Below are 9,519 nucleotides of genomic sequence, written 5' to 3' on the forward strand. Positions count from 1 at the left end.
GTCTCCACAACAACACTGCATCACAAGGACTTTAGTCTTTTCTCTAATTTTTGTCACACCGTGACATTAACATCCCAATTACTTCTCATGTTCCAATTCAAAGGTAATATTTGAGGTAAAATCTGAATAACAAATAGAATTAAGTCAAAATATAATAACAGAGCTGCCAACTCTCACGCATTCACCGTGAGAAACACGCAATTGACACTTTTCACATGCTCTCACGCCACACATCCATTTTCTCACGCACAGAAAAATCGCGAAGCAAAGAGGACACGGAGACCGACAGACTAGACAGAGCAGGTTAGTTATGATATGGAAAAAATCTCAGCTCTCAGATTCTGTCAATTTTACTACGAAATTTAAACAATAAACTCCGTTTTGGTGTTTGTAATTGATCCCTAGCAGCACGTGACCCGATCATCTCTACTAGCTAATAGTAAATAAACACGAATGAACAATGTTGAAAGAAACAGTACAGCTTTACCGAAATGTATATTCTTCATACATAATATCGATCAATCAATCAAACAAAGGGGTCAATAAAACAGCTGGAGAACAATTATGTCACATAACATTTACCTCAGGAAAGCCATTTAATGACCATAATATAGGCACGTTAGTTGGCTAGAAAAAGTATTTTGCTAAATATGTGTACTATATTACATATTTATTATATTTGTACTTATATCATTAAATAAAGTTGTAATTATAATAAAAAACGCATTATATTTAATCTGAGTTATTTTTTACCTTAAAAAGGGCTGATAGGGCTGTCTGTATGTAGCCTATGTATTTTTTTTTTTCTTGAGAAAAATTTACGCCTATCTTGTGTACCTAATATTTATTCAAATGAGTCAATATTAAATCAAATCACAAGAATTGAATTGAAATCGTGAAATTTGTTTCAAGAAATTTGTAAAAAAAAAAAAAAAAAAAAAAACCTAGCTTACCAGAAATTGTACCATATAAACATTGTAACATGTTGTCACTAAACCTAATACAATTCAGTTTAGTTACTAAAATGTTTTGACAATCACAATACACTTATTGTGATGCAAGTTTTTTTTTGCTTGCAAAAGCATCGATAGCAGGCCGGGTGAAACCCGTAGTTGTTGGGACATCAGAGACCGGTTTGTCCAGGAGGGCAACATGTTTATTAGCAATAGCTAACGTTAGCTCCGTAGTGTCCGACGTTTTGAGCCATTCCTATGCTTGATTTTTTCCCATCGGACTTCAGTAAAGGACTGCGGACCTTTCCCACCATCTTTTCCGACATGAAGAATACACTTTACGGGTGTTAATCGAGCTTGATCGCCGCTATCAGATGAAGATGCGCTGCTTACGTCCTCCTCCATGTTTACATGTGCGTAGTGATATTGGCTTGATTTCGGCTGTGACCTACTTACATTTTCGATGCTGATTGGTTGAAAATCTAGCTCAACAGTTTTACATGTCTCAATACGCAGTCAATATAGTGCGCCAATAAATTACAATTTCTCATTAACTGCAGGATAATGCGTGGAGAACTTTTTGCTTGGATACCTTTTATTAACGTTGAACATATTGAGCAAAAGAAAAATTAGTGCCCCGTTTGTCGGAACGAAACCCTATTTCTAGGCCTCTTTTAGGCTACCGACAGCGGCCTATTAGGACCTATCATGTTTTTCCTGTCAACCAGATTTGGAAAGGAGATTTTCCAGTCACTAAATCTGAGTGGATCTCCATAGAATGTTGCAGGTTCTGGTATAGGAAGTTGATTTGAACTGATGGATTCTGCTAACATCCTAACAAGGTCTGAAGTGTTATCTTCTTGATGTGATTTCGTAAATTTTTTCTGTGGAGGTGTGTGCTGGAACAAAGAGCTGCTAAATAGGCATGTGCCTCTCATGAAGTAACTCTCGGGTTTCATCTTTTGGGTCTTTCTTCTCATAGACTTGCATCCGTGCCTTTGCTGCATTTAACTTCTTTAGTGTCTCCAAGCCCTCTAGCTCTCTGCAATTGTTTTCCAATGCATTCCGTCTAGCAGCATTTTCGGCTTCAAACTTGACATGCAGTCTAGCTTCTTCTCTTTATAGTCACCGTTTATAAGGTTCCACTTCTTATTCTGCTTTTTAGGGCCCAAGCCCTGAAAGGGCGAAGGCCCTATTGTTTCCGGAAGGATTTATTAATTTTTTTTGCCCCTTTTGGGGCTCTTAACATGCTCAAAAACTCTTGAAATTTTGCACACACGTCAGAACCTGCGGCCATCAGGGCCGGACTGAAGCTGGTACCTGGGCGTGACAGGGGGGCTCGACAGCGCCCCCTGGAATGGTGTCCGAAAACTTGGTCCATAAATCAAACATGCTTGCATGTAATAATATGAAACTCAGTATACATATAGATCTCTTCGGGCCGAACAACTTTCGTGCTCTAAGTTTTACAAAAGCCCAACAGGAAGTCGGTTATTATACGTTGTTTAGAAAACGCATACAATGGAATGTGAAATACTACTCCTAGGGAATTCATCCGATCGCCACCAAACTTGGTGTGAATGAAGTCAAGACATTGAGGATGAATTCTTGTGAACGGATTTTTGATATCTCGAACGGTTTGGCCGAGGCGAGGAAGCAAATTTATGGCGAATAATGGGACACAGGAAGTGTGTTATAACTTCTGCATACATTAACTGATCTTGATGAAACTTCTGCAGTGTGTTCGTTGTAAGAGGCCGATCACATGGATGTGACTATTGTGAGTCAAAGTTATAGCGCCACCAACTGGCAGCAGGAAGTTTGTCACTTTCAAAATGCTTTGAAATCACTCTCTTATTTTTACCGGATTTGCTCCAAACTTTATGGGTATAATGTAGATCAGTGGTTTTCAAACTTTTTCAAGAGCGACCCTTTTTTTTTTTCTTTTTTTTTGACGCGACCCATAGGCCTATATAGGCCTATTCTTAAGCCTTTACTTAACAACCGCTTTTGATGTTGCACGTGCAGTGGCTTATCTGTGACGTGATCGCAACGCAAAGTTGATTCTGCACTCTTTTGATCTAGCTAAAGCTACAGGGATGCTAATTAACCGGTTAACCATTAACCATTGTAAGAATTTTAACCAATTAATATAGCCTACTATCGTTTGATGTATGCTTAAAAAATTCACTAAAAATATTCCACAACAAATCCTTTAAATTTAATGATATTCAGAACAGAACAAGAATGAAAAAAATATCTATAAACAAGCCAAAACGAAATAATTTCGTTGGGCTCACCTAACTCTCTCATTCGAATACATTTTTTTCCATTTCCATATTCGCGATTTATTTGGATGCTAAACTATTATTTATTATAGGCTTCTAAGAAAAAATGAAAATGATTATCCCCCCAAATTTTAAATATTTATTAGGCTTCAAAAAATATAAAAACTTTTAATTTAAGTGAACTTAAAACAAACCTTACATAAACCCATTATAAATGTCATATTTACCTGTGCCTTTCCTGTCTAACAGATATGAAATATACAGAAATTGGTTATCAAAACATTCCGCACTGCATAAATTATAAACTAAATATAGAGAAATCCGTATTAAAGCTACACGCATTCTTTAGTCAAGAGCTGTTAATAATTTTCTCCGAGAATTAGCTGCTGCCACTTTAGGACCAGCCACAGCTGACGATCTCACGCATCCCATTCTCTCACTACTCTTTACTTTCATTTAAGATTTTATTTAACTCATTTAAGACTGTTCTTGTGAGGATACTCGACAAAACGGACATTTTGGCATACATGTGTGTTGTTCGTTCTAGCGCGAAAGAGAACTTGATACTGGCGCGCGTCTATCTGTGGGTCGTGTGTATGTGTGTGTGTGTCAGGAGGACATTTACTGACAGCGCGTTCTCTTTTGTCTTGTCGCGCACGAATGGTTTAAAAGCATTTGCATGAATAAGAGCGGGATCATATAACGATAGCTTAGTCACCTGTTGTTGTTTCTGACGTTTCCTCGCCTGTGCCGCAACCGCGAGACCACGGAGGTGCAGGACCGAGCCTATGTCGATGCGCGCGCGTCCGCGTCCGGGAACATCGCGTGCCGTCTCGGTTTCCTTTCCGTCAATTTGTTTGTGAGGCGCCGCGCCTCACAGAAATGAACCAAACTCAGTTGTTTAAATAGCCATATTTCGCGTGTTTCTTTTATATAGGCCTATAGACTATGATTTTATGAAAACAAATTTAGTTTTTTAATTTAATTATATTTTCCTTAAATCATCCTGGCGACCCATTTTTTAAGTCTCTCTTTTTAAGGCGACCCAGGGTTTGAAAACCACTGATGTAGATACACGGCAGATGTAGACCTGTGAAAGGATTATTGATATCTTAGATACTGTTGCCATGGCAACGCATCGAACTTTAATATTCTTTTGTGATGCGTTTAGGACTCTTAGCATGCTTGCAATTGTATGAAACTCGACAGACACATCACATTTATTAGCCAGTAGACATGTGCAAAGTTTCAGAAACGGGCGTGGTGGAATGGCTCAGTAGCGCCACCTTTTTTACCAAAGTGGGGTTAGATTCATCTACAGCAACAAAACTTGGTATGTATATTGTTCTCATCAAGCCGGACAACTTTCTAATTTACAGTCATTAGCTCCGACCAACAGGAAGTCAGATATTTTGGTTTGAATCTGGATTTTTCTGGAGAATTCTCTCTCTCTCTCTCTCTCTCTCTCTCTCTCTGTCTCTGTGTGTGTGAGGGGTGGGGGGGGGGGGGGGGGGGGGGGTTTCACCCTTGAACGGGGTCTGAAAACTTGGTCCATAGATCAAACATGCTTGCATGAATTAATATGAAACTCAGTACACGTACAGTATAGATCTCATCGAGCCGAACAACTTTCCCTAGGACAAGTTTTACGCCAGCCCAACAGGAAGTCGGCTATTATGGATTGTTTGGAGAACGCTTGCTCTGGAATTTGAAATAATCCTCCTAGGCAATTCTTTCAATTGCCACCAAACTCGGTCAGCATGAAGTAAAGACATTGAGTGTTATATAAAGCACATAAAGACAAGTGTTATAACTTCTGCATACATTAACTGATCTTGATGAAACTTCAGCAGTGTGTTCGAGAGGCCGATCACTTGTATGTAACTATTGTTAGTCAAAGTTATAGCGCCACCAACTGGCAGCAGGAAGTGTGTCACTTTCTAAATGCTTTTGACAAAAGTGGGGGGATTAATTTTATGTACAGTCACAAAAATCAGTACGCATATTGGTCTCCTCCAACCAATTTTCTAATTTACAGTCATTAGTTCCGAGCAACAGGAAGTGAGATATTTTGGTTTGAATGTGGATTTCTTTGCAAAATCAGCCTCTGAATTTTTACCCACTCCTCTTAAGTGGTTTATTTTATTCCCACCAAACTTTTTCAACATGATGAAAATACATAAAAAATGCTAAATTGTAAACAGATAATAAATATCTCAAACGGTTTTGCTATGGCGAGGGATTAAAGTAATGTCAAAAAAGGAAACACTAAAAGCCTCATATCTTCTAAAAATGTAATTATCCACCATTTATTTCTATATAAAATTATACAAATATCAGAACTAAACCCATTTTATTCTTTTTTTTTTTTTCATTTAATAATTGTTTAAGTTTAAAAACATCCAGAATGTTTTTTTAGTCCCAAAAAAAAAATATTATGTCATTTATAGTGCTATACTGCCCTCTTGTGTTCAAAATCAGGTAGGCCTATTGTATCTATATAAAAATATACTAGGTATGTGACGGTGAGAGTATTTTACCACCGGTTAATCAACGTGTGACACCGCTGGGGGCTTTTGAATCGCTAACTTAAAAACTAAAGTCAAATATGTTCGTCCGCACTGACATGGATAATGGTGTTCTGCCCGTTCCTCGCCGTGGACGCGCACCGTTATGAATGCCGTGCAGCCGTGAGTATTTTAGTTTAATTTTAAATTAGCGCCATTTCGGGGGCAGATTGCTTGAATTTATTTTACAAAAGCACAATGTTGTGTTTTATTTCGACTGTACACAAATATAAGTTAACACTTTGCAGTTTGAATGATGTCCTGTATGAACAAAATGACGGAGTATCTTTTTATGTGTCCACTGTTCAATCGCACACACACACACACACACACACACACACACACACACACACACACACACACACACACACACACACACACACACACACACACACACACACACACATTCCAGCATTGCAATCTTGACATTGCAGTCTTTTCATTATAGCCTTAATAAAATATAATAATAAAGTAGTCAACCTAACATAACAACTTAACAACCTATATATATATGCTCGCAGCTATATTTTGACTTAAATTTTGACTTAAATTATTAAAAAAGTTTTTTGGTGTATCAAAACAGATGTTTTCCTTCACAGTAATTATAAAACCTGTACATGCATAAATCATTCATCATGACTACACACACATTACATATAAAGAAAATAATTGACTTTACCTGAGTTGATTTTGAATGGATATCCCTTTTGGTTCACAATGTACAATTTGGCTACAAAAAAGAAAAAAAGAAGAAAAAGAAAAGAAAAAAAAGATGAGCACACTAATAAACTTCCTGTTTGAGTGGTATGAACAGCTATGTGTTGTTGTGTCCATCTCCTTTTCCCTTGCTCTTCCTCTCCTCTGCTCTTCCTCTCCTGTTCCTCTCCTCTCTTCTGCTCTTACTCTCCTGTTTGTTTTAACCATTCATTAAAGTGAATAGTTCAAAGGAGTAATTTGTTTGCGTATCAGACGCGTCATTAGTGGACGTGTAGCCTACGGCACGCAGTTTAGGACATCGCACAATATTTGTGTCAACACAGAAAACATTTCATCACTGGATAGGTTTTTTCGTTTACTGAAATTGTGGTTTATGTCAGCTGAATGGGCGGAACGCTTTTAAGGCAACGTCTTCTTTTTTTTTTTTTTTTCACAATTCACACCCCGCGGTAATTCAGGAGAAAAATTCTCCAAATGCTCCACGGTAAACTGTGGTCTTCCGACCTTTTACTATCATGTCAACTGATTTTGATTCATTCTTGATCACTATTTCAAGGACAATTAGGAGGAAACAAATAAAAAGTTTCTGTAACTCAAATATTACATATTTTTTTTCCACAAATAGGCCTATTTTAATTATTATAATTTTTTTATTATTATTATTCCATAATTTAACGAGGGCCCAATTCTGGGACAAGCTTGGTCAGGTCAAGACAACCTTAAACTGACTGAGACTTGTCTTATCTCAGACTATATTATCTCGGGCTAAGAGACCATCTTAAATGAGCTTAAGGTTTTTGTAATGTATTCGAGTGATGTTCCAATACCTGATGGCCACTAGAGGGCACTCCGGTGCTGTTGGTTGTTGTTGTTGCGGTGTGCCGAATAAACGAGTCAAAACCAGGGGGGGTAATCCAGCATCCAAAAAGCGTACAATCCCTGGGGGCCGCCATTGGCTAACAAGCCATCCCCTGCTGTTAGCATTCCATTGACTCCCATTCATTTTTGCGTCACTTTGACAGCGAATAACTTTACATCTGAGGTGTTTAAAGACTCTATTTGTCCATTGTTTATTTCTAAAGAAACACGACAATGTATAAAAGGTTCCATTACCTTGTATTTTACGTTATGGCCCAGTAGAAGCAGTTTTTGTAAAAATAGGCTAACGATTGCGTCATAAGCGACTCTCTGGAAATTACCGTATAGACAGGAGAAGAAGCTCGCAGTCAATCGGGGGGACGTGGAGGCATAAAGTCCGATAAAGTCAAGGTGAAATCCCATAGAGAGTCATAAAGTTGCTCCTGCTCCTAGCTCATGGACAGCTCCTATTCACCCTCTCCGTCTCTGCAAGATTCGGAAGGGAATGATTCAGATTTCTTTGGCACAGCTACTAGAAGACTTACAGGTCAGTCAGACAGGTTGCTCATGTCACACATCATCAAGCTCAGTTTGAGTCTGCGCAGTACGCTCAGCCATCAGGAAGTGAGTGCTTCTAATTTGCTTCACTTTTCTCCGTTGAAGTCTATGGGGTCGCTGTGTCCATTTCTTTTACTGTCTATGGTCAAAACAGTGTAGTCATGTCTCCGGTTTCCCTCGTGTATATTCTGAAACACAAAAGAATAATATATGTTATTATAGCATATTGATGCAGACATAACAGTTTTCACTTTCACTTTCACTTCAGTAAAGTTTCACTTTAATGAGCCACACAAAATATGCATAACAAAAACAAACATTCATCTCTGTTATTTTGGGTTACATTAGCTGTATTTTTCCAAACATTCCCTATAAAATATGATTAATAATTTTAGCATTATGCATTTTCCGCTTTTGGCAATTTTACACAAACATAGATTTATGTGGGTTTTTGTACTTTCAAAGTGGGCTTAATTCAACAGCACATTTATTTAGGATTTTCTTAAGGAGAAAAAAAATATATATTTTAATTTTTTTTCACTTTTGATTTTTCACCTTTGACCTTAATTCAAGGAGCTGTGTGGACACATTTGAAATCACACATTAGCCTGATAATTTTCGTATCTCAACACCCATAAAGCTCATGTTATCATCCTTCATGTATTACTTGCTTAGTTGCTTTGCAAGATCTTGGCAGAAAGTAGGCCTATATATTTATTATTATATCAAATTATAAATTATGTTTATTTATTCGTTTTTCTTGTTGTTCGAACAGCCATCGGATGAATTCCTAGTTCCTGTTTCCGTATTTGGGTGGTTGACATATTTGGCAAAAAAAAAAAAAAGTTTTAAAAAAAATCTCAAATGTAGGCTAATGTCAAGGAATAGTTGAACATGAGACGAGGATTCAATGCAGAGGAAATTTATTAGAAACTGGCAGACAAGATACAAAAACTCCAGTAGCAAGCAGGAAGGAAACACCAGGAACAGGTAACTTGGACAACAAACCAGCACAGGACTACAAACACAGGGAGGCTAAATAGGGGAACAAACAAAGGAGGGTAACGAGAAAGACAGGTGGGACAAATTAACCAATAATCAGATAACAAGATGGGAGGGGCTAGACAATAGACAGGAGAGCACATGGCACAAAACAACAAAACACCCATGTGCAGCACAAGACAGGACAGGCATGTGACAGCTAAGTCATGGAACCCAATGGGTTATATTCTACCAACTCTTATATTTCCAAATATATATGTGGTCTTGTAGATTTTGTCCTGAAATTTACATTTATTCACTAGTTTACTGTCTTAGTGACTAAAATTGTCATATGATGTGACATGAATATTATTGGAGTTGGTACAGGCCAAAAGTTTGGAAACATTACTATTTTTAATGTTTTTGAAAGAAGTTTCTTCTGCTCATCAAGCCTGCATTTATTTGATCAAAAATACAGAAAAAAAAAGTAATATTGTGATATATTATTACAATTTAAAATAATTGGTTTTCAATTTATTATACTTTAAATTATTATTTATTTCTGTGATGCAAAGCTGAATTTTCAGGATCATTACT

The 9,519-nt window shown here is 37.4% G+C and overlaps 1 long non-coding RNA gene across 1 annotated transcript in view; it reads right to left on the reverse strand.

Annotated features, from left to right (window-relative positions):
* Positions 1-1,319: 1,319 nt before the first annotated feature.
* The window catches only part of LOC309505519, a 259,401-nt gene continuing 251,201 nt past the window's right edge, over positions 1,320-9,519 (reverse strand). Inside the window, exon 2 of the long non-coding RNA XR_014208469.1 lies at positions 1,320-1,656. This is a non-coding gene — a long non-coding RNA (uncharacterized lncRNA). The remainder of the gene's footprint in view (positions 1,657-9,519) is intronic.

This window comes from Leuciscus leuciscus (assembly GCF_965113295.1).
Source record: "Leuciscus leuciscus genome assembly, chromosome: 9".
In the NCBI taxonomy this organism is placed as follows: Eukaryota; Metazoa; Chordata; class Actinopteri; order Cypriniformes; family Leuciscidae; genus Leuciscus; species Leuciscus leuciscus.